This window comes from Eupeodes corollae, chromosome 3 (assembly GCF_945859685.1).
Source record: "Eupeodes corollae chromosome 3, idEupCoro1.1, whole genome shotgun sequence".
NCBI classification, from domain to species: domain Eukaryota; kingdom Metazoa; phylum Arthropoda; class Insecta; order Diptera; family Syrphidae; genus Eupeodes; species Eupeodes corollae.
Genome location: NC_079149.1, coordinates 111,384,487 through 111,411,909, shown reverse-complemented (window position 1 = coordinate 111,411,909; position 27,423 = coordinate 111,384,487). Strand labels below are relative to the sequence as shown.

Sequence of the window (27,423 nt, the reverse complement as noted above, 5' to 3'; positions counted from 1 at the left end):
CCTGGAAATGTCTCATCTAGCAATTGAATTGTTTCACGGGCTGTATGACATGTGGCACCGTCTTGTTGAAACCACATATTGGACACATCAATATCATTCAATTTTGGCAGAAAGAACTGTGCACCAGTAACAGTCACTGCTTGACCAGCATCATTTTAAAAAAAATATGGCCCAATTATGCCTCCAGCCCAAAATCCACACCATACAGTCACGCGTTGTGGATGCATTTGTTTTTCGACAATCACATGTGGGTTCTCCGAACCCCAAATGCGGCAATTTTGGCGATTGACAAAGCCATCAAGATGAAAATGTGCTTCATCGCTTAGGATGATTTTGCTCGAAAAATCAGGGTCCATTTGGAGATGTTCAATAATCCATTCAACGAACTCTCTTCTCTGTCCATGGTCATTAGGCTTCAATTGTTGTGTTAATTGAATTTTGTAAGCATGAAGATACAGATCTTTGGTGAATATACGCTGTAGAGAGGTTCTTGAAATTTAGAATTCTTGTCCACGACGTCGAATTGAGGTTCCTGGATTGTCAGCAACACTCTCACGCACTGCTTCGACATTCACATTTGAACGGCTTGTTTTTGGACGACCAGTGTGTTTGGCGTCTCCATCGGATCCAGTCTCTATGAATTTTTCAATTAATCTCTTCACAGTTGACGAAGTTAAAACACTATTCCGACCATATTTTGTATGAAATTTTCGAACTGCAGCCGCCAAGCTTTCACTATTTTTGAAATATTCTTTAATAATGAAGACACGTTGTTCTATCAAGTAACGCTCCATTTTTAATAACCCTATACTGTTAGCTGTCAAATTGCTTTTTTTCAGAGTTGCCAACACTTCACTGCACAAATGGTGGCAAATTCAAATCTTGCTTTAATTTTGGGACACCCTTTACAATTAATTTCAATACCTCTAGAACGTCTCGTCAATTTATTTTTCATCCCTATACGTGTTTAACACTCGAACGTCAATTTCTTATAAACTCAATCCGCATGTGGAACTCTCTCCCACGTGCTTTTAAGAATTAAAAAAGCTCTTAAACATTATTTTTCAATTTAGATAGATATATAGATAAGATAAGATAAGAAAAGATAGATAAGATAAAATAATTTCATTTTCAATAAAAAATCATATGTATGCTAGTATTCAAAATTAAATTTGACAATAACTTGTTTTAAGTTGTCTGTCAGGTTCAAAAATGTATTTGCTTTAATACAGCAAAGCTAAGTAAGTTAACTAAATTCATTTATTATAAGACTTCAATATTTAAGAGATTTTTTTAAAAAGTTGTATAGATTTTGGTAATTTAGGCCATTTAAGAAATTGAGAAATGTTGATCGTTCTAGCAATTCGCTTCCTAGATATTTTTTGCAGTATCCCCTAAAAATGGGACAAACACCAACGAAGTGATACGTATTTTCTGTAGCATTCAATTGCATATAGTGCATATGCCTACAGTATCATTACGAAAAGCTCTTGCGTTTAAGTTAAGAAGGCCACATCTTACTTTGAAGATAAGGTTTATCATGTCACGGGGGTTGTTATCTTCAAAGTAGTTTGAGACTTCAGAATAAAGAAGGTTGCAATATACGTCATGGTATTTTGACTGAAATGCATTTCCTGTAGACACAACCCACATTTTTTCGGAAAGCTTTGTAAGCAGTATTTTATGCATACGGTTCCATTCTTAGCATTGAGCTTCGAAACCGAAATCTATTTGAATTTCTTGGAAAAGGCCTGACCATTCCTGGGGCCAATAAAAATTATTCTTAATCATAATTTCAGATAGAATTCGTGGAAGACGATTACGTGGCATAGACATTACTTTCCTTATGTAAGCTAGAACTTTTAATGTTGTTAGGAATGCCTTTGGTTGACCGGTTTCAATATGAATCGCGTAGTTCGGAGTATTGTCTGGCAATCCAAAACATCTCTTTACGAAGAAACGTTGAAGTTTTTTTTCAATTTGGTCGTACTCTTTGTATCCCCAAACCTGCGTGCAATAGTGCATTGTTGATTTTGTGGCTGCATCATGTCGGCAACGTATATATTAGAGTAGAGAGGAGAACTATGTCATCCGCGTATAAAAGGACGTGTATTTCCAAAATGTTCACGATGAGACCAGTTGGGAGTTCGCAGTTTTCAAAATAGCAGACTATTTCAAACGGAACCTCTTATTGAAAAAATCTATGATTTTAAAATTAGTTTCACGGAAATTATGGTATCGATAATTTTTTTTTAGATAATTTTTAATAAAATATAGCAACAAAATATCATTTAACATTTCAAAATTGGCTTTCTTCAAACATTTTCAAAATATTTATGTTTTTTTCTAATACAACTTCGAAAACATAAATCTTACATATGCAGTTAATTATCAATATTAAATAACCACTTACTGTCCTTGGGCTACAATACCGGCCATACATAATACATATAAATATTTTACCTGGACCAATTTATTTTTATTGTTGCCCACATAATTAAAAAGTTCATTATTAAAAGAAAAAAAAGTTGAATACTTAATTATTAATTTATTACAACATGGTTATATAAACTTTATTTATAAGCCCGCACATATGCCAGACGTATGGTCATTTTTTGTATAATGGCCAATACTGGTGTAAGTACATATGTATATTAAAAAAAAAACCGATGGTATGCAAAGAAAATAAGTTTAAATTTAAAATGAAGTGACAACAGAATGTTTTTAATTTAAAAAAAGTGAACAAAATCAGCAGGTAGATGCTTTCAAAATAAATTGGCAGCATTTTAAAATTACCATCAGTATTTTGTATGTAATATGTTTGTGTGTATACATGTGTGTTATTATTAAATACATAATGTATATCAGTTTATGAAAAGTTAATTCAAACATAAAATGATTATATCTATTATTAAATATAGTGGCATCAGGGAATTCATGGAATGGCATCCTAACAGAATTCCTGGGAAACAATTTTATATTTGATAATAATTTTACATTTAAAGGACTTTTTTATTTAAAAGAATAAAATTCAAGAAAAAAAAAATACACATACATTTATAAAGTACCCAACAGAACCCTTAACCTTATTTGTCAAGCAAATATCATGAGCATCGTCGTCGTCGTCGTCCTTGGTTTGTTGTTTATGTTTATATGTTGTGCGTATAGGTAAGCAGAGGTATGCAAAGTTTACTTATATCCTTTTCCTTATTCCCTATAATACTTTATACAAAACGTTTTCCTTAAAGGAAGAGGATACTCAGATACCTACTCTCCATAAATCAAATGTGTTAAAATACTATCCTTTTATATTTTTAAATTTCCTTCCCAAGAGTGTGTCCTTTTTTATGTATATTGTATATGTACATTTATCCAGAAGCTCCTCAACGTATCCGCATCTACATTCATACAGTTATTTCGTTGGTTTTTTTTGTTGTTGTTGTTTTTTTTCCTTTCAAACAGGATATCCAAATAAATGATTACTCGACAAAATTGAACCGATAAAACAGTTCATGCTCATATATAAATATATACAAGTATATGTATAAGGATATATGAGGATTATCGCCGTTGCTGTCACTTTCACTGTCTTCATCCCAATATATGCCTTAGGCAGATAGAAAGGTGACGTTATGTATATGTAAGTACACATCTACATATATGTACTTATTTCTTTTAGTTTTGTAGTGTGACAGTATTATACAAAATCCATTATTTTGTCCTTTGAATAGAAACCAATATTATCCAACAAACAACGTCCGTTTATCTTCATTCCAATAGGAAATATTAATATTTTATATAAGAGAATACGTGATTATTGCCATCAGCATATAAATAATATACTATACTATATATGTATAGTTTATAGATTAGAACCACTCAGGAATTCCCATAAAATAATGTCTCCGGAGAATATTCTTATAAAAATTTTGCTCTATAATATTTGAAGTGTTATCTTCTAACTTATCCGCATATAAAAATGTTTGAACATGTACAATCTTAATATAAAATCAATAAAATAATAGTTTGTATAGAAAATATATAGTATAGATTAGATGGAGCAAGTTAATGGAAAATACATTATCGAAAGGAGATTATTGTATAGTTAATTTTTTTTTGTATTATTCTTATTAGATTCAAAGTTAAAAGAACATGCATCCCTGTGGTGTGGAGTAAGTGCAAGACAATAGTTCTTAATTTATTTTAATAATGTTATTACTGCTATTATTATTGACTTCAGCTGTGGCTTAATAGAAACCATACGGACCTACCTCACGGAGCAAGTATTTCCTCCATATCCTTGTTGTAAAATGTTTCGAGATTTAAATAGCAAATCAAATATTACGATTATGGAAAAGAAAGTAGTAATGGTTATCGTCGTAAAAGGAAGCATTTCATTTTTAAAACGCATATCGACGAATACGAGTATCACTTTTCTTTAAACAAAAAATATGGATAAATGCAAATTGAATATTTTTTTATGGTTTTTCCACTTCATACATCCTTAAGGTCTACTGACTACTATACTTTGAAGTAGACATAAGGATTGTTTTATGTTAAATCTCAACATAAGTTGGTATAACTGATCTATTGTCAGTTTTTATATACTTAATGTCCATGGACAATACTGCTGCGCCTATTATGGCATACCAGCGGACATAAGTCAATTTGTACCAACTTTCAAAAGCATACTATTTTTTGAGGATTTTTCTGATTAACAGATTGTAAAAAACAGATGTTTTTAAAGACTGTTGGCTCTGATTTTATGTATAAATAAATAAATAAGGTAGCCCAACAGTCAGTTGAGAACTAGAGCCTCGTGATTTACAGCTCTCAAGCATTCCCGTGTGCGAGTAGTGTTGTCAGAAATGGATGGGACCTACAGTTTTAAGTCGAATCCGAACGGCTAATTTGAGAAAGCAATTATCATGGCAAGAGTTCCATTTGGATGATTTATCAGTTCCTCGCATGAGGCAGTAGCAGTACCCGTGAAAAAAAAAACTTTTAAACTTTTACTAATGCCTTTCGGCCTTAAAATCTATTTTACTTCAATTTAAATTTTATTTGTTTTGTTTTTATTAGAAAATTTTGAAAAAAAAAACTAATATCAATAACCTTTTTTATTTATTTTTACATACAAACTACTTAAAATAAGGTCCTTAAATAAAACTTAAAACTAACTTAAACTACCTATTCTACCTATAAACTACTTAAGACTCGAACAACTACAGCAGCAAATCTAGCTATCTAACATTTTTGTTTTTCATATTTTGTAGTTTTTTTTTTTTTTTTTTTTATAATTTTTTTTTATTTTTATTTTTTTTTGTTTTTGTTTTTTTCTTTTTCGTATTTTTTTGTGTTGTGCCACCATGCCTATTCTACTTAAAACTAAACCCTAATACTATTAAACAAGTATGTAAGCCGGCCCAGGCTTAAAACCCCATCTCGACTACCCACTATCAAGTGCCGATTGAAGCCACCAAAACTGGTTCTCCTGCTTCACCCTATCAATTTGATCCCGTTCGGACACAGCCCTACTGAACCGAAGGAGCTCTGCTCCGCCTTGTGCCATGACGTCCCGATTGTACAGGAGTCGCCTATCCACGGTTCTTCGTCTGACGTGGTAGATTAACGGAACTGCCAATCTATCCTGTATCAGACCGCATTTGTCTAAAAAGAGGAATGCCTCTGGTGGAATGAAGCCGCTCAAGCGTGCACTCTCAAAATACTCGTCGTTCGGATAGAACGCCCCGAGAATTAAATTGTTGGTCGAAGACATAGCTCTTGCAATGTGACCTCGAACGAGTTTTATCACGAAATTGTCAATTCTGTTGATTCGAGCCCCGTTGTATAGGACGTCGTTGGAATAGTAATGCACATAAGAAGATTCGGCTGTTCGATATAAGCCGGTACAGCGTCGTAAACACTGCCGTTCGAACACCCGAAACCTCTTAGTTTGGGAAGGGGCAACGTTGAACCACACAGGACAACCATACACGATCATTGGCGGTATTAGGGCCATGTAGCAAATTACCTTCACTCTGGGGTCAAGCCGACTGCTAAAAAACAGCCGTTTCGTCAGAGCGAAGGCTCCTCTGGCCCTGGTCAGAGCAGCATTTATATGTCTGTCGAAATATGAATACTGATCTAACCAGATACCGAGGTACTTCACTACACTTTTGCTCGCTAATGGCTGCCCGTGAAGATCAACGATGACCATCTTGCGCCAATTCTTACACGTATCCCTCGTGGCCCTAGCCAACGGAGTCCGGAACAGAATTGTCTCTGACTTTCGGAAATTTATTTTCAGTTTCCAGTCGTCGCAATATCGCTGAATCTTGTCGAAATCACGCTGCAAGAGAATTCTAATAACCTCAACCTTTCGGGCCGTTCTGTACGCAATTAGATCGTCGGCGTACGCAATTTCCTTTGTAAGACTACCTATCAGATCGCTGGTGTAAATGCTGAAGAGAATCGGCGAATTCACCGCTCCCTGTTGAAGACCATTTTTAATTGAGAATGTTGTGGTAGAAGTTACATTGCCACTTTTGACAACAAACTTTCTACCGTTAAGTCCAACGCACTAACCATCATGCCACGGGTACTGTCCTTAAGCTATCTAAAAAGTCCACAGGGCTCAAATCTTGGATCTGGTGTCCAATTGACATCGCCAATACGGATGATAACACGACTTCGAAATGTAGTAAGTAAAGGAAATTAAATTATGTGGCACCATCTTCTTCATGATCCGTTGGTCTCTCAAATCTTTGTCTTCTATTAAATAAAAATTGGTTAGGATGGCTCTGTAACTCTAAACGTTAACCGCAATGTTGTAACCAGTCTCACTTATGAAGTAAAATTTTGCTTTTATGCTTCAATCCACAATCCGTATCAAAAAATCAATTTTTGTGGATGCATTATCTTCTCAACAATAAGGCGCAGGTTTTGCGAACCTCACATGCAGTAATTTTGTCATAGAGCTTAAAATAAGCCTAGCACAAAACGTGAATTTTCGACAATAATCATTTTATAATTCAAGGTGTTTTTTATGTTTTTATGTTTTCCACATTCAAAAAGGCCTTTAAAGCATCAACAGGGAGTATCTGGTTAGCTTTGGGGAGGAGAAACGTTCCAGAAAAACTAATTGCTATTATAAAGGCAACATATGATGGACCCAAGTGTCACGTTCTGCACAATGGTAAATTGTCAGAGAATTGTGATACCCTTAGCGGAGTCAAACAGAGCTGTAGTCTGTCGCAAATTTCGTAGGGATCCAATGGACTTTGACATCCTATTTAAAGCACTTTGATTATGCGGACAATGTTTGCAAACCCTCTCATTTAATCATGGATCTCCATCAAATGACAAGAAGTGTCGACAGAGAATCAGAAGTTGTGGGGCTGAAAATTAACAAAAATTATCAGCTTCGGAACCTAACCGTCCTGTCAAATAAATATTTTCTCGCAACCGGTGGAAAAAGTTTAGAGCTTTCAATACCTATAGAAGTATCGTCTCCATAGAAGCGGAACCGATAAAAACGTCAAAGACGACATCTACCGCATCGGTAAAGCAAAAGCAACGTTCGGTATGCTCTCGAAAATTTGGAGGAATAACTCTATCACCTTAGAAACAAACCTCCGACTGTTTCGCACAAATGTCGAATCTGTGCTTCTCTATGGGCGGAGCACCTGAAATGTTACTTTAGCCATTACAAAAAACTGAAGTCTTCGCAACATCCTAAGGATTTTCTTGCCAAACCGTATATCAAATGAGGTCCTTCATAGAAGGACAGGTCAGGAACCTATAGAATCTATAATACGAAGACATAAGAGCCAATGAACTGAACATACGCTTCGAAAAGGTAACGACTGTATTGCAGGACAAGCAAAGCAGTGAAATCCGCTCACAGAAGAAGGAAGGAGAGCTGGACGACCGAGAATCACATGGCACAGGACAATCGAGATGGAATCAACGTCATTAGACAAGAGTTGGAGGATGCGGAAACACATCTTTAGAAACCGTACACAATGGCGCGTAGGCGTAGTAGAATCCCTTTAGGGGATTCCGACGGACTTAACAGGTCTGAGGACTCAAGTAAGTAACTAAATACTTCCAGAAAACAAATTTGTATGATAAAAAAAAAATTTCTTTTGAAACAATCTTTGCATTTTTAAAATTTGGTTCACCTAAAACTCGACTGCATCAATCTATGATTCCTTACTCGATTTTAAACACAAACTTTAAGTCACCCCCGATTAAATTTCTAGTATAAGGCTTCGTCTTTTGTTTTCAAACAAATTCCCAAAAATTACCACCATTTAAGCGGCAATGTCAAAACATAAAAATCAGGCTCCGAATTAAACTAATATAAACAAATTAGATGGCGCAACAGTCAGTAGAAAACCAGGGCCTAGTGACTTAAAATTCTCAATAATTCCTGTGTGAGCGAGTAATTGCAGCTTTTCATAAAACTCTGTACAAAATTGAATTAGCTTTAAATTCTGTGAGCACAAACTTTCGTAAATATAAACAAATAATTTTCGGGAATTATTAATCATGGATCTCCTAATTAAATATGTCAATCAACTAGGTGGAATAAAACAATTATTTGAAACCTTTTTTGGTAGCATCACGACAGTTTTGCGAGGAAAAAGGACTAACATTATGCAAACTCACCTTCCCTAGAAGGTGAGTTTGCATAATGTTAGTCCTTTTTCCTCGCAAAACTGTCGTGATGCTACCAAAAAAGGTTTCAAATAATTGTTTTATTCCACCTAGTTGATTGACATATTTAATTACATATAATAGCACTTTAATATTATGCAAATTTTATAACAGACACCAGAAATTTTTTGTTTTTGTTAACCAATTCAAATTTAATTTAAAATATATGTACTGTACATAGATCCTATATAAATGTGTGTATGTATGTCTTCTGATGGGTAAACTTCAAAACAATATATTAAATTTATCTCAATTTTATTGCATAAATTAGTCCTTCGTTAACTTTGAAAGCTGTTTCGGTTTACCAAGCCGTCCATCATTTTGGCCATACTTTATAGTGCTGTTAATTTATAATGACTCATACTGCTGGGCTGCTGGTAGGCTCTTTGGCTCTGGCTTGAATTCATTATGGAGAATACATTTTTTTCCCATCATCGTTCTTGTCAATCAAAAGATCAAGGAAGAAGGCGCTAAATAAACAACACTCCTTTCTTTTTTATTCATTCGTATCCTTTTAACATCAGAAAGGGTTTTAACACACAATATACAACCAAGTACAAGTACACAACCAGGATACCATAATGTACCAAAGAATATACAAGAAATCATCCCAACGACGACGACGACGCGTCTCACCCTCTCTCTTGGTGTACTTTGTGATGCGGCAGCGATGACTGACGATGGGAAGGAAGGGAATGAAATAAGAAAGAAAATTGGATGCTAATACCCCAATTGATTATATTTTGAACTGTAAATGTGCTAATGTTGTTTGGTTAATGGGTGTGGGTTGAGGGTGTTGGATGGTGGATAGTAGATGGTGGATGGGGTATTGGTTTTGGTGCATAATAAATGAGCAAAAGGACATTAATTAATTATAATTTTGGATGGTTTAAGACACTTCCTGGAGATGAAATAACGTTACATTTGTTTTTTTTCATCAAATTCTTAAGCTTTATTGACCGATCAAAATTACTGACAAAAATAACCAAAAGTTTTTTATTGAATGTATTTTCTAAATATAGAAAACATTAGTGTGTAGGAAATTCTAAAATAAAATAAATCAGCCAATTAGAAAAGTTTTTTTTCCAAAACTTTGAAGTACTTTTATTTTCAGTATTCTCTCCTAAAGTCCTATATGTCATACAAGAAGGTCGTTTGATAAATGTCTGTATGAGTCATACTACTTACTTACTTTCGTATACACATACAAATATTTATAGATTATAAACTTTATGGACTTGGGTTGGAATAAGTTTTCATCATCGTTTTTCGCAAATAATTCACTTAAAATTGTGGTGAGAAAAAGCCATTTGTCACATTACTTTTTATGTTTTGAAAATATATGTGTGAGGCAAAGTGTGTGTGTTTGAATGAAGACATCTAAAAGGATGACCTCAATTTATTCTGCTTTTGATTTATTATGTCCACTTATGTTCTCTCAGTGAAATTGGTAAATCCATAATTTGTGAGCTAATGTATGTACATATGTATGGATGTAGGTTATGAATGAAGTCATCTTTCAATTATAAGGATCTGATTTCATATTGGGAAAATTCTTTCTTCCTTGCAAGATGATTGAATAGATTTTCCTATGAATAACAAATATTGACTACAAAAATTAAACATTATTTATATAGATAACGGCAAAAAAACTAAATAAATAAATTGTTTAACTTTTTCAATATTTTGTTTAAAGATGATATTAAGCTTTAATTTTAACAATAATTTCTAGTATCAATAAAACTTTTTAGAAATAGAACATGTGTTTTGCAACTGCCTTGAAGTTTCAAAAATAATTATCATTGTTTCCCTTTGAATCTGGTATAAGACATGTTTAAAATGTAAGATCTTTTTACAAAATACTTCCCTAGAAAAAATTCCATTCATTTCGTGTATTTGGAACGCATTTTTACTTTTATCAGTTCACTTGCATTCTATTCAAAACTTTGAGATTTTAAATGAAAAAATAAAAACTTTAATTTTCTTACAGGACAGTCACTACTACAGATGATAACCACGGATTTCTGAGGGCATATTAATTCGAAAGTTGTATTAGGTAAGATGTTCTTGTACCTCTTTTTAGACAGTCTGACTGCCTCTTACTTTTCTAAGTTGCACATGATTTTTGAATTTTGTATTTATTTAACTTACACATAGTCCAAAAAGTCTTCGTACAGCAGCAAGGTTTTTGAAAATCACAATCACAATTTTTTTTAAATTTGTTAAAAAGGGGAAGGTGGAAACTTTATTTTTTTCAATGTTACCGCTTTGGTTTTTACATTTATTCCTAGTACTTTTTTTCATAAAAATACTAAAATTAGGCTGCTTTACTTTTTGGACTTAGTGTAATTGTGTTACATCAAGTTAGAATTACATATGTATGTTTCAAGAATGCCAACCGATCATCGGATTGCTTTATTTGTGCTACTTAGTCTTTGGTTCGTACATATTAATTGAAAAACTTTTCTACCATCCGTCTTTAAGATTCGAATATTGACCAAGAAGCTTAAGGAGACGATGCACTACGCATCAAACCACAGCAGCTGGCTGATTAAAGTGCTCCAAATGCAAGCTTTATGCTTGTCAATTGGAATGACAGACTAGCATTCTTATAAGCTTGTGCAAGTTTTTTCTTTAGAATTCGGGTTCTTTCTGTATTTTTTTCCTTTAAACTCGATGTTTGGCAACATTTGTTTATTGACAAAGCTATTTTTTAAGGCAAGATACAAGAGGTGAGGTTATTATCCAAAAAGTTTATAGTCAAATTTTGAAGGGAATTCTTGAATTTAAACATTTGAGCAATGATCGAACTCATGTGCAGAACATTCGAATATAAGATTAAATTATGTCTTAACTTTAAAAGCAACAATGTGTTGTTTTCATCCCAATCCCTAACTTACAAACAACTTTAAGCTTTTATGAAAAATTCGAACATTATTAAAATTAGATGACGAAAATTACATTAAAAAACAATTCCTTGAAACATAGATTGCGTTATTAGTTGTTACAAGAATTCTTTCTAATTCGGAAAACATTCTAAAATGGTTACATCCTAACAAGATAAAATTGACGTAAGAACTGAAGCCACCCGCGGAAGCGTCGTATGCTCGTGAATTAAGCTAAAAACCAACTTGAAAATGATTCGGATTCGGATACAAAATAAGCGGTATTGTTCAGGCAGCAATCCACACTTACTCCATGAGTCATCATTGCATCCTGAAAAAATTACGGGTTGGTGTGGTTTATGGGCCGGCAGCGTCATTGGCCGTGATGATCAAGAACGGCACTTTACTGTGAATAGGGATCGCTTCCGTTCAATAAGAACCAAATATTTTTAGCCACAATTATATGATATGGACTTGGAGGATTTGTGGTTTCAACAGGATGGTGCCACAAGCCATACATTGAATGTCAAAATCAATTTGTTCTTATCCCACGAAATTGTCCAGTCAAGAGGAGGAAACAGCTCTTCACCTTCTCTGTACATGCCCTGCTGTAGCTTAAAAACGCAAGAATTACCTAGGAGAATTCTTCTTTAACGATTTAAACGATCTAAATCATATGAGTATAATCAGCCTCTCACGTTTTTTTAAGGGACTCAAACTGGTTCAATTGAGCTTAGGAGGAAGCCTCAAGGTTCATGTGGTATCACAATTGTGTCCGATTCCATCATGGACTTTAACCTAACCTCACCTAACATTGGCCGCCGCGGTTGTGCTATTTGACACCGTTCGATTATTTCCTGTGGAACTACATCAAGTTTATGGTCTATGCCAACATTTAACGATAATTGATGAACTTCGTACGAATATCGAACTTGAAATTGCAGTAGTATCAGCCGATTTATGCATGAAAACCTTCGAAAATAGGGTTCAGTGTCTGGACTTCTGCAAGCGTGCTTGTGGTGCCCATGCAAAAGAAATCCAGTTCCATACATAATGGCATCGAACGTACTATCACAGGAACAAAGAATTTCATTGATATCCAAAACCGTTTTTGTTTTATTAAAAAAACACTTTGTAGCACTCTAATTGAAGAACCCGGTGCATAAGTGTGATGATTTGTATTTTGTTGCCTTATTGTCATAAAATAAATGTACCTGTATGGCTAAAAGTATGTTATATGTACGTTATATTATGTTATATAACAAAGTGGTGCACTCGGGCGTATACGCACTTTTTTATTTTGTTGGATTTTTAAAGTATTTGATTATCATTTTTACAATAATTAGTTTTTCGATATGAAATTCATTTTTGAATGTTGTTGATTTATTTAGTTAAATAAATAAATTGAACTTAAAATTAGTCATTTTAACAATAAATCACATTTCTTATAAATCTTTAATCGAAAATTCTTACGTACATATCATTGAAATCGGAATGAACTCACACTGCCTCTGTTTATAAAGGAGTGTATAAACGTTTTATAAGACCATAGAATTTTAATATGTTTAAATATACTATGATTTCGTTCGTTTTTCGTTATTTTATACAATTTATTAATTTAATAATTACTCATATTTAACTTCAATTGAACTCAAAAATGAGAAACACCCTTATAGTATTACTAGCTTTTACCCGCGACTTCGTCCGCATTACATAGTTAGTTTTTGAATAGTAGTATGAACAAATCTGAGCTGTACTCTTTTGTACCTATGTTTCAATTGTGCCGAGATGGGATGAGGCCACACTAAGTGTGATTGTCATAGGTTAGGTTAGGTTAATACATTTAAAGAAGATGATAGGTTACTGCAATACATTTTTATATACTACGTTTTTTGTTTTTCCTTCCTTGACCAGAACGTAAAGATTTTGTAGGTTTGAGACTCATAAGCACGCTTTATATAATTGTCCATGGGAAAACAGTTTTTTTTTTTTATTTACACTTGCAACTTTGACCATTTGTCCCTGAGCTTTATTTATTGTTATTGCAAATGCTGCTTTCAAAAAAAACTGCACTGTTTTAAACAAACGGCAAATCGTTTGGAGTTATCGGAATGCGGGGAATCAAATCATTTTTACCTTTTGCTATCCCAGTCATGATTATAGTTTCTATAATATTTCGTCCTACGTGAGTAATTTGTAGAATTGTACCATACTTTGGTGCGTCAAGATTTCTCATTAACAGGCCTCGAACACCAACCTTCAATCTCAACTTATGAGAAGGCACCCCTGATAATTCCAAAGAATTAAGAAACTCTATGGGGAATTCTACCGCGTGTGACCCCGGCCTACGCCCTCGCCCCGCACTTCAGCCGAAACAGAATTATTTGTTTTACCTAAATGGCTCGAGTTTGGCGATGAAAGGTTGATGACAGCAAAGTTTAGGTTTAAACAAATTATTTGTGGAACTTGGTGGGAGCCACAGTTTACGTCTAACATTGAGGGCTTGAGGCACGTGGCACGCGAAGCTCGCATTAACGGCATGTATGATAAGATTAACATGTTCGACAACTCATTTCATAAGGGTTGGAAATGCGTTGTTTTCTCGTAATACCAATTTTTTCCAAATATTATTCAAATCTTTGGTAATTTAGAAGTGAAAGCGATCAGATTTCCCGGAAAGTAATTTTTACCATGGGAATGCGTTGTTTTCATGAGGTCAAAAGTAACTCATGTCCTTTCTTAAATTTCAAACTATCTCCTTACCAAATTTCATTTAAATCAGTTCAGTATTTTAGGCATAAAAGCGATCGGCTCACCTGAATTTTCCCATGGGAATGCGTCATTTTCCCGGGGTAAAAAGTAGCCTATGTCCTTTCTCGGGTATTAAAATATCTCCATGCCAAATTTCATGCAAATTGGTTCAGTAGTTTAGGCGTGATTGATTAACAGAAAGGAGTCTTTCGCACTTTTAATATTCGTGTGGATTATTTCAAAAATTTTGATTTAGAAATCAACATGTATTAAAATCTCGGAAACTTTTCTTTGTTTAACAAAATTCTTTTAAAATCTCTTGATTTTTCTTGAGTTTGCACATGATTTGATACTACATTTTGTGATAAATCCAACAATAAAACTCAACAATAAACAATGAAACACAAATATGCATAAATGATGCTACTTATGAAAAATGTATTTTGACAAGAGATTCATAAAAATGAACGCGATGATAGTTGTTCACAGCAAACATATGTCAATTTCAAAATTCTAGTTTCATTTCTGCAATAATTTTTCAACTTTTTCCCTTTTTTTTCAACAATTTTAATGAATATTACTAAAGGTAGAAAAATGTAAGAACGTAAGGGCGAACGAATTTTTTTATAATTAAAATTGTTGTTAAAAATTCGTTTCTAAACCACCTTTTGGGAGTATTTAAGCAAAGTTCAAAATGGTTTAAAATGTTTTTTAGTTAAAGCACTTTGACAACTTTTTTAAAAATGTCCGAAAGGAAGATTATTCCCAGAATTCTTACTATTCCAACATCAAACCTAACAGCTTTATTTCACTCACATTCTCTAAGTTTGTTTTTCTTCCAATCAAATACAACTGAAGTAAACTTTTTTAAACCATAAAAACAATTTCAGAATAGCTAGGCCTCTTTTCCAAAAGGGAGAAATCTCCCTCACTTCCAAATATTCAATTTTATCCTATTTAAAAAAAATAAGTTTCTGTTTGAATTGTGGCGTGAATTACCTTGATTTTTTTCTTAAATAAGAAATAATCCCAACGTAAACAAAAATACGACTTTTGCACCCAAAACGATATCTTTTAATTAAATTTAAGATCTTCATGTTCTTCACCGTGAATTCATTCCTTTTTCTTCCTATTTTTCTTTATTATATATATCAACAAAAAGATTCCAAGAAAAAAAAAGTTCAAACCTGATTGAAAATATTCCCTTGCCATTCATTTCCATTCGAAAGTCTTAGGATTTTTACTGTCAGTATTTCTTATTCAAAACAAGAAAAATATACTTTTTTCGCGCTTGATTGTTATCAATTCACATCTAATCGAATTGAAAAAAAAAATAAAATGTTCTTCTTTAAATGAAACAAGTAAAATAAAAAAATAAAGCACTCATAGAATCCTTAATCCAAATCTCCTTCAATTTTGCACACACAATTGAAAGCAAGAGCATCTGTGCTACATAAAAACACACAAAAATATATACACTCTAAACTATACACATAGCGTTAAATTCTGTGAAGCATCTTAATACAAAATACACCCTTCCTCTATCATGTCTCTGTCTCAGACTTAGTCTTAGTTCAGTTGTAGCAGGAGTCCTACGCCAGCCATGTGTTGTATTTATTTTTATATACTTAGGTATACCTTCACTCAAAAGGAAGGACGATGACGACAACGACGACGACAACGACAACGAAGACGACGACTACGTCGGAAGGAACTCAGTAAGAAGAAGAAGGGCGAGTGTGTCGCCTTAGCCTCTTAAGAAACCGTTGAACTTACTTTTAACCACATCAACATCACTATCTTAAAAGAAAAGCTTCTTCATAATTTTTAAACTTCATTATCTTAGGGCAATCCTGTGTATTTGTTGTGCTTGTGTTATCATCATACAGTTTTTAATCTCTCTAAGGATGCCCATATTAAAGCTTTTTTCATTATCTTCAAACATCATTAAGGGTTCTTTTCTCTTTTACAATTCCCTTTGTTTTTTATGGCGTACTTTTTTAATCTCTTTCTGAATTATACACCATAGGCTCAGAAGTGGGATACAAATACAAACGCAAACAAAAATTATAATTAAAAAGAAAAAAATAGAAATTTTAGCCCATTAACTTGTTTCACAATGCGCCATTCACAAATAAATCAAATAAATTTCACAAATCAAACATAAATCTGACCTGCTGCGATACGAAGACTGTCAGAAATATGAATTATTTTTGTCACATTAATTGTGCCATAAAATTATGCAATAATTATCTGAAATGATATATTATCGAGTTGTGTTTGTGAATAAAATGGAACGAAACAAAATAAAAACAATCCCTTAATCCATCGAGTCACCATCAAAAAGCCAATAAACCAGCCTAGGAACCAGCCAGGAAAGGCAATAAAATTCTTGTTTATTTTAGCTTAAACTTAGAAATTCAAACGGTACCTATGCAATATACCATTGGAATCTTAAATAGCTGTCATCCAACACCCCCCTCCTCTTCCTAACCTTCATAAACTTCTACCAAAAATCTAAGGGATGCAAACTTACAAACTTACATTCAAACGTGACACAAGAACGGCAGCAGCAAGCAGCAGAGCAATGCCGTTTGTGTTCAGCGGTTTATGTTGTTTGCGAAACGTGCGGTAATCCTTATTTATTATGCGTTCAGGCGAAAAATTATCCCAATAAATTTATTTTTGTTCCTTTTTTTTACTTTAATATTTTCTTTTTTGTTTTGGAAAAGTATTGATTTTTATTTTTGTGCGTTGCAGAAATATCCTTAAATTTTTGTTTTTCTTTGAAATATTTTTTATTTTTATTCACTAATTTCAAAACGACAATATTATAAATATTTTTTTTTTTTATTTCAACAATTAATTCACTAATATTATGTATATTTTTTTTAATTTCAAAACTATTCATAGAATATGGGCAAAGCCCGTGTGTGGTAATTATTTTATTTCTTTTTTCTAACACTTTATTTTTATTTTCACTCTTTTTTTTCAAAGAAATCGAAAATCCAAATTTTTTTCACGAGACCGTTATTTTACTGTCGCGTTCAGAAATTCCACGAGAACTGACTCATCGTTTGTCGGATGCTGTGTGATGGAATCAGAATCAGTTTACAGAAGTTGCTCATCGTCCTTCGTCCTTTCATAATAATGGAGAATAAAGCTTTTCTTATTTGGCTTTTTGTATCGATTTGGACTCACGTGAGGGCATGATGGAATATTTAGGGGATGAATGGTGTGAAGAGGATGGATTGTTGTGAAATATGGAATTATAGGAAAAAAGAGCTTTCAAGTTTCAGCATCATGAGATGCTGCGGAAGCATGTATCTTCATGGCAAGGATATAAGGGGTGGAAATGTTGAAGATTTTGCAGATGAAAATTTGAACGAAAGTTCTATGGGGAAATACTAGGCTCGTAGAAGATGAGGGGTTGGATATGTTGTTATATTTTGAAGTTGATTATTTCTGTATATTCAGCTGAATGATGAAGCATTAAATTTGTGGGAACTGCGTTGACTTAATGTTAAGGATTGGCATTGGGTTTGTTTAGACTAGGATACTATTAGCTTTAAATTATGTTGGGTTTTCCAATAAGAAGTTTCAATTTTATTAATCCCGCTTTTTGAGAAGGAGTCATTTTTGAGGCTTTCATTGTTCCAAATTTAACAATTAAATTTAATGTTTTCTCTATAATTGAAAAGATACGCACTTCAAAAATGCAATGAAATTGTTAAAGTAAACGGCAAAAAATTTCAATATTTTACAGTCACCTCTCAAAACTAAAGAATTTTTCAGTCACATAGTTGTATTAGGTTTTTGATTCCTTGTTTTCCAATAGACATTTCACAAACAAAATTAATCCATATTTGACTTAGGTCTAAGACCTTTCAAAATTCAGTTAACACAAAAAAAACACGGTAAATCAACAGAAACTTCGTATTCTCCATGTTATAAAGCCCATTTTCAATTTCGAGGCTAAGCAGAGCTATCATACTAAGGACTTTATTAAAAGCTTTGAAAATCCAAGAATTACTCGCAATACGATGACATGTAGCCACGAAAGTGCGAAAAAAAACGAAAACGCTTTGGTGCCCCAACTATAAAGCCATGGATGCCTTTTAATGTTTCAAATCCAACTTATGTCACACTGGAATACAAACTCCCCAACTCCAGACCAAAAGTACTGACACTCGTTACACAAAATAAAATTATTCTTTTATATGAGTAAAACAATTCTCTCGGGTTTTGTTTAGGTATCTATTTATTTCTTGTTTTCTTTTTGAAATTCCAAACTTTTTGCAAAAGGGCCAAAACATTTATCAAATTGAAATAACTTTTTAAAAAAGTGGTAATATTTTAGTTGGAAATAATTTCGGTTGCACTGATGGTAAAATGTTTATTCCGCATTTGAATTTATTATATTCCATTTTACTCTCGAATTTATATCCAAAACAAAGTCCTTGACAATTGTTTTGCAGAACACATTCCAAAGCTCCATTAAAATTTCCTTTAGAAAATTTACTTCCTACCCTCAGCCATCTCTTTTATTTTTCACAACAAATACAAAAAAAACCCAAAAAGCCAACTTTGTTTTCAAACTAAGAGCATACAACTTTTAAATTATTAAGTGGAAAATTCTATATGCGGGTGTATAGAGTACAATCATAGTACATACAACCTTCATACATATAAAATGGTTAACATTGTACTCACTTAAAAACCCCAAACTTCCTTATACTTCCTTTTAAGTGTCCCTTTTTCTGACAAAAGATTCACGCCAGCAACCAAAGTCAATTTATGTAGGTACATCAGAAATTTGTTTATGGGTAGTATGAATGAAGTCGAAGTGTTTAGATGTAAATACTCTTTTACATATACAGTTAGGTATTGTTTGGTGGTGTGTTACTATCCTTTCTGTTCTTTTAGTCCTAGTTATTGCTACTGAAAGGTTTATTTGCCTGAAAATCTGCTACAAGATAAACGGATACACTTGAGGAATTTTAAATACGATTCCGTCTATTAATGTGATGGAAGTGATGCTAATGATGCATATAGAAAGGGCATTGTTTTAGGGTAAATGATGGTCAAATGTGTTCAAACAAGAAGACAATCTCTTCTCCATTATAAATGTACATAACAAATACATGGCAGGGGTTATAGTTTTGATTGTAATAGGATTTGCTATTAAATCGATAAGAGAGAAGGTTGCTAGGTCAAAAGCAGCATCTGTGACTAATGTGTTTTATAGTGAACCAGTATTAGGTATCTTTGTGTATCTCTAAAATATTGAGTCCTGACCTAAATATTTAGAAGGAAATGTGCGTGCCGTTGTAAACTATAAGATAATAATTTACAAATACATACATACACAGACGTTTAGAGTCGTATAGACGAACCTACATACTCACTTGAAATTCTAACTTTTATAGTATTTAAGTATCTATGATAAGATGAAGCTAACATTATGTTGTTTAATAAATCGATTTATTTAACATTTTTTGCATTCGTTACTTATACAAGGATTTTAAGTATGTTGCTTAGGATTTAAAATGAATTGAGTTTATGTTGATGTGGGCAATATTGTTCTCAAAGTGAAAATTACTTTGAGGTTCTAGGAATGTTTGTAATATATTTACATGAATCTGTTTTCAAAACACAAAGCTATTATATTTGGTATAAAATTGGATTTTTGAATGAACGTAGATTTCATTGTCTATAAATTCAAAATAATGCTTAGATTTGTGTTGAGGAACTTCAAAAATGTGTTTTCACTTTGAAGTTTCTTTATGTTCTCCTCGTTATCGTAATTCAAAGGTTTGATTACTAAGTAAATATGGTCTTAATTTGTACGTTATTTTTTTTTTTTGACAGGAGGAAATCTTCAAAAGACACTTGGCAGTATTCGACACCAAGAAGTGTGGGTCTCTTAACCACTAAAACCACCTCTTCATCAAGACCAATCTTGAAGGATCGAATTCGGATTTTTCTTTCTTAACTTTGTACAATCACTTTGTTGTAGTTTAAACTTGTAATACTTTCCCTTGTTTTTTTTTAGACCATAAGCTCATGAGGCTTGGTTCTTCTTAATCTCCGAACATGGTTTCTTATATTCAAGACCGACTCCATTTCAGAATTAGTATGACTTTGCAATCTCTGGTTGTGCGATACAGCGTATTTTTTAACAACTTCTGTAACCATTTCTATTTTTAAGTCACGTTGTAGATCGGTATTTCTTATGTACCAAGGTGCATTAACTATTCCACAAATGACTTCGTTTTGGAATTTTTGGATGATTTCGGTATTAGTTTTCTTTGTACAGCCCCAAATTGGATTCCATAGGTCCAAACAAGCTTTAGTACTTGATTATACAGCATTTTTTTTTGGATTGATAAATCAGAGTTGTTACCAAGTAACCAGTACATTTTGTTATATTTTAAGTTTAGTTCTTCTCTTTTCTTTTTGATGTGCTCTTTCCTCTTTAGCTTTGCATTCAAAGTCATTCCAAGATATTAATGATTATTGGAATATTGTTTATCTTTTTATTTGTAAAGTTTATATGTGAAGACTTTGTTTCATTTAGTTTGATACGCCATTTTTCGGTCCAAGGTCTCACTGTGTCGACGGCATTTTGTAGTTTTACTGTTGCCTAGAGACACATTTGGCGCGTACCCAAATTGTGGTATCATCTGCAAAAGTAGCCAATATGGTGTGATTACCAACTGGAATATCCCTTGTGTATAGTAAATACAGGGTAGGACCTAAGACACTTCCTTGTGGTATACTGACTTCTATTTTCTTCAATTCCGAGTATTCTTGATCGTACCTTACTCTAAACAATCGGTCTAAGATGTACGATTTTAATATTTCAAAGTACTGCCTGGGAAGATCCCTTTGCAGTTTGTACTCAAGTCCCTCATGCCAAACATTGTCAAAAGCTTGAGCAACATCTAAGAAAATAGCTGAACATACTTGTTTTTCTATTACATCCGATATTCTATGAACTTGGTCTATCGTGGAATGTTTATTTCTAAAGCCAAACTGATGGTTTGGGATTAACCTTCTTTCTTCTATGATTTTGCTAAGTCTCTTCGGAACCAGTTTTTCAAAAACTTTTGCCATAATTGGTATAAGCGATATTGGTCTGTAAGCCGTCACTTCTGTTAGTGGTTAACCTTTATTTGGTATGACAATTACTTCAGCAATTTTCCAATCGTGTGGGACATACCAGTGCTTAAGGCATGCATTTATTTTGTATTGGAGTTTTATGAAGGCTTTCAATGGCATTTCTTTCATAACCTTAGGATTAATTAGATCGTAACCTGGTGATTTTTTATTTGATAGTTGATGTAAACACATACTTTTTATTTCTTTAAGTCTTACAACTGGTATTTCACTTTCATTTATCTTATCAACAAACTGTAAGCGATTTTCAGCCGCGTTTGGTGAGTAAGGCTTAAAAACATTCGCAAGATGTTCAGCGAAAAGGTTAGCTTTTTCTTTTGGGTTACCGATGCATTTCCCATCTTGAGATTTCAAGGGCGAGTTTTGTAACTGCGGTCTTTTCAGGCACTTGTCTGCTTTCCATAGCGAAAATCGGTTGAAGCATCAGTCGTTAAATTCCTAAGGATTTGTTTTTTAAGACTGTTGCTTATACGATTAAACGTTGTTTTATCATCTGGAAATCTAGTATTTTGCCATTTTCTTCGAGCTCTTCTTTTCGCTGTTATCAATTTTATTTCATTTTGTCTTCTATTAGAAAATGTTGGAGTACTTTCTTCAGCGACCTGTTGCACATCAGCAATAAATTGTTCCACTTCATGGTCAATTTGCTCGATTGTATCCATGGGAGATCTTAAATTTATATTCCCAGTTTGTTTTCTTATTTACATTTTTCTAGAACTTCCTATTCACTTAGTGATAGAATCACTGGAGTATGATCTGATGATAGGTCATAATTACCTTCGACACTAATATGATTTCGTTTGATTTCTTTAGCTACGAAAAAGTCAATAACGTCTATTATTTTGTTAGTATCGGAAGGCCGGTAAGTTGACGACCTGGAGGAATAGAATTCGCAATTGTATTTACGGCCTTCTTGGAAAAGTCTTTTGCCTTTTGTTGATATAAGTCTTGAACCCCAATGGGTGTGTTTCGCATTCAAGTCTCCACCAACAAGAAAGTTATGCCCAAGAAGATTGAATGGATCTGTATAGTCATCTTCAGTCGGGGAGCGCCTTGGTGGACAGTATGTAGCTGCTTTCTTAAAATTGTTGTTATTTGCATATTTTCATTAGTAAACTTGGTTACTTCATAATATTTTAAGCTTTCTTTTATAAGAATTGCCGATCCACCTCTTGCCTTGTCAGCTGGATGTGGAGCGTAGTAACATGAATAGTTTTCTATTACACTATCTAGACTTTGACAATTGATGAAATGAGTTTCGGACACCAGGCAAATATCGATATTTCAAAGGTTTGATTACTTGTATGGACAATGAAATACATATGTAAGTAAATATGGTCTTAATTTGTACGTCATTTAATGACGATCAAACGTACTCTCATAAGACGAAAAATTCTTTAAAATATCTTTTTTGTTGTTGTGTTGCTAGGCGTTACTTAGAGAAAAAAATAAATCTTTACTCTTTTTTCGTTGACTTTAAATCAGCATTTGACACCATTAACAGAAAATCTCTACTATTTAAACTTGCAGCTATCGGGCTATCGACAAAATTTATCCGAATCTATGAGCAGCTGCTCTCAAATATGACAGCTGTAGTTTCAAACGGTAGTAGCAAATCGAAACCGTTTAGTTGTAATACAGGTGTGCCCCAAGGCTGCGTTTTAAGCCCGCTTATTTTTTCACTATTTATAAATGATATTGAAGACTATATCCCTGGTGGTGTTACTTTTGGTGATTTGTCTATTAAAGTTTTGCTCTACGCCGATGACTTGGTGATCTTAACTGATAATGCAGCCACACTTCAGCTTCAAATAAACAAATTAAAACAATTTTGTGATCAATGGGATCTCCAAATAAACACCTCAAAGTCGAAGATAATGGTCTTTAGGTCCCAACATCGTAGCATTAGAACCGACCGCAACTGGACCCTCAATGGTTCCAACTTAGAAGTGGTGAAAGAATTTAAATATTTAGGCTACACATTAACTCATAACCTGAATTTTGGTGTTCACATAAAAGATAAGGTGAGAGTTGCAAAAACTGCAATAAATTGTATGTGGTCAAACTTTTTTAATAACAAACTTGTTGATCCTACGTCTAAGATCAAAGTGTTTGAAGCAACTATCAAAAGCTGTTTGTGTTATGGCAACCAAATCTATGGGTACAAGCAATTAGAAGATATCGAATCTGTCCAAAGATATTTTTTCAAGCGTATTTTTAGACTCCCAACTAACACACCCAATTATGCTATACATATCGAATCGGGACTTGCTCCAATATTTATTATGAATTTAAAAGCAAACGCTGATTATATATTGAGGGTAATGCAAAGGCCGGCCAACAATTTGCAAAAGAGGGTCCTATCAGTGTGTTTTAGATGCCGGTATACTCCATTTAAAGACTGGTATGATTTGGCCTCGGCACACAACTTTCCTCTGTCTCTATCTGTTGATAGTTTAGATACGTGGAGAAGTGCTTTCTACGACTGCATATCTACCATTGATGATCACTCATTCCAAAGCTATCTAGATAGGGCGAGGGAGTCTGTGTCGAGATCAATTTACAGTAAACTTAACCTTAGACTGGGGTCGTCTAATTACTTTAGTGATAAATTTACTGTAATGGAAATGAGCATCATATTTAAAGCACGCACGGAGATGTTAGAGCTTAATCACAGACCGCACAGAACTGGTAACAACCCAAACTGCACTTTGTGCAACCTTAATCAAGTTGAAAACATTTTCCACTTTGTTGCATTGTGCCCAATCTTGCAGGAAATTCGTCGGCTTTATTTTAACAAGAGTTTTCTGTCACTTGAAGAATGTCTAGGTGTTCTGAATGGAGATAACGGATGGCGTCTACTCATTCAGTTTTTATTAGATGCAGTTTCATATAGAAACATGTACATTAATATATACTAGAATAATAATTCTATTACAATTTTGTTTTAGCTAAACTAAAAGCCTAAATCGCATTTGAAAAATTGCTAATCATTAAATTCCTTGAGATATCTTTCTTTTTTTTTCGTTTTCGCCAAACTAAAAGCCCGAACCGCATTTGAAATTGCAAATACTTTATGATCTATGTATTGTTTAACACATAATTGCCATAATTAAATGATTGCTGTTTTTGAAAAACTTAATAATTTTGTTTTAGCTAAACTAAAAGCCCGAATCAGATTTTGTTTATATTTTTTTTTTAATAAATGTCCCTAGAACAAGGGATAGTCAAGTTCAAAGTATTGAGGGGTTTAGGACGCATATTTACCCAGATACTAAGAGAAAATGTTAGCTAAATAGAAAGGAGAATGCCCCGAGGTCACAATACTGAAATTATTATCCCTCCAGCGTCTTTACATATAAAATAAACTTATTTTTATATAAAAGCTCCGAAAGCGAGATTAATGCTATCAACACAACAAACACTAAATTGTGGGAGGTTTTGGGCATTATTCTATCGTTCTAAAAAAATTGTATAATAAGCCCGACGTTTCTGGTCGACCCTTTATTCGACGAGAATTCCACAAACCTTGAGATTCGTCACCAGTGCAGTCCAAGATTTAGGTTCCTTACCCACATGAAGAGAGTTTTCAAAATGAAACATTTTATTTAAAGATCTTTTATCTTCTTAATTTGTATCAGGGAACTTATAAATCCGACATTATTTTGAAACATGTGTACTTAGAGGAGATTAATTTGTTTCAGTCTTTGAGTATATACTTTCTTAATGTTGTTTCCCCTTTTCAATGCCCAAAAAGTAAATACATTTCGGAACATTTTGCTAACACATTATGCATGGTTCTGGATTTTCGAAAATTTGGATTTCAACCTTTCAAAATCACTGCGTAAGCTTTTTCATCTATCTTACTCCTCAAGTCTCGTATCGAGTAGATGGAAAACAGCACTTGTCGAGCCCATCACTAAAAAGAGCCAATCCTCGTTCAGTACAAGAAGTAGTATTGGATGAAATAATAAATTCTGGTGTGTTGGGTTTTGTTTTCTTTCCGACACTCTTTCAACGCCAAAACTTGATAAGTTAATTAAATTCCGACCTCAGACAGCGTTTTCCAACTGGGTTATATAAAATCGTGTTGAATTTAATGCTTCAAAACAGGAGCATTTGGCTGTCTTGCATCGTTTAAACGAGATCATATCACATTATATCACCGAAAATGCCTCATGATGTTTCGCTTTTCTGAGGTGATGGAAGAAGTTTTTCCCTGTCTCTGATCTTTGCTGTTATCAACAAGACTTATAAACGTTCTCCGAGCTGGTGCTTCTGCAACTAACTTAAGTCTCTTGGGAAGTATTAGATTAAGGGTAATACCATCATTGAATCATTTAAGTCGCGTCGCTTGAATATCGTAGTAAGGCTTCATGTCTCACCCTTTTGTACCATTATTTTACGGTTTATGCTTTAGAGAAATGGAGAGCTGCATTACTTCCCTTAAATAAAAATAAATAAATTGAGTGGCACAATAGTATGTTGGAAACCAGAGTCTAGTGACTTACAACTCTTAACCATTCCTGCGTGCGATTACTGTTGTCAAGAATGGAAGGGACCTACAATTTTAGGCCGAATCCGAACATCTAATCTGAGAAAGCACTTTTTCATGACAAGAATTACTCTTGAAGGATTTGTCAATTCCTCGCAAGAGGCAGTACCCACAAAAATTATTTTTTTAAATTAAGGTGGCACAGACAGGGTTCGAACCCAAGACCCCTTGCATGACAGTCCAACGCACCAACCATCATGCCATGGTACTACTCCCCTTAAATAGTTCAATAAAATAAGCGATTCTAGAAATGCTCATCAGTGTACCCTCGAGCCTTCAGTCGTACTGTTAAGTATAGAGATTCGTTCTTTAGCCGAACTACATGAATGTGGAATAACTTTAAACACTCTGTCTTTCCCAGTCAACATTCAGGTATTCAAAACCAATGTGCACCGACACCTCCTTTCAACTTCTCTCCGTTTTGTAATGCTCACACTGTGTGATTTCGTAATAAGGGTAATAATATGATCTTGAGTGTGCGCTTATTATAAAAAACCTAAAACTTCAATCCACTATGGGAACAATCCAACTTACCCTACCTTGTTTTCTTATATCTAACTATGATCAAGTTTGAATACCACAGACCACCACCGTTTTAACTTAGTATACCTTTAAAGTAAAGTGCTTAACGCCTTAATAACGTTTGGCACGTACTGGCATACCAATCGCTACTTGTAGACTGTTGCTAATGCAAGACGCTGTCAAGTGTCAAGTTATAAAAAAAATCTGGCCACCACTGGATTTAAAACGTTCAAGGTGCTTGCTCTCTCTAAGCAGATCGCATATAAGCTCCATAATAGGTGTGATAACCGGACACTGTCTAATAGGAAAGCACGCAACGAGACTAGCGTATTCTCAAATGACTTTTGCAGAAGCTGTATGGACGAGGAGAGGAAGAAACAGTTCTTCACCTTCTGTCTACATGCCCTGCTCTGGCTCGAAAAAGCAAGAATTACCTATTAGAATTCTTTCTTAGCGATCTAAACGATCTAAATCATATCAGCATAATCAGCCTCTCACGTTTCGTAAGGGACTCAAACTGTATCAAAATTGTTTTGAATCTTTATCGCCTTTAAAATATCTAATTTTTTTTTCAATCAATCATACGTATGTATAATTGTATAACCCTAAAAAAGTTTTGTAAGCAAAATCCTTGAGAAATTGTTCATTATAAAAAAATGAGTAGTTTAATATGAGCACACATTTAATTTCCAGAAACTTTATAATAATAAGAAAAAATTGTATGAAGAATCGAAGTAACTTTCAGCAGTACAAGCACCTGCATTGCATTCAGTCAAAAGTGTATATTGGCACCGTACTCTTCAA

At 33.7% G+C, this 27,423-nt stretch overlaps 1 protein-coding gene across 1 annotated transcript in view; it reads right to left on the bottom strand.

The window, feature by feature from the left end:
- The window catches only part of LOC129951310 (serine-rich adhesin for platelets), a 194,464-nt gene extending 177,000 nt beyond the window's left edge, over positions 1-17,464 (bottom strand). Inside the window, exon 1 of the mRNA XM_056063403.1 lies at positions 16,905-17,464. The gene's annotated coding sequence lies outside the window, so the exon portion shown is untranslated. The remainder of the gene's footprint in view (positions 1-16,904) is intronic.
- Between the last annotated feature and the right edge of the window lie 9,959 nt (positions 17,465-27,423).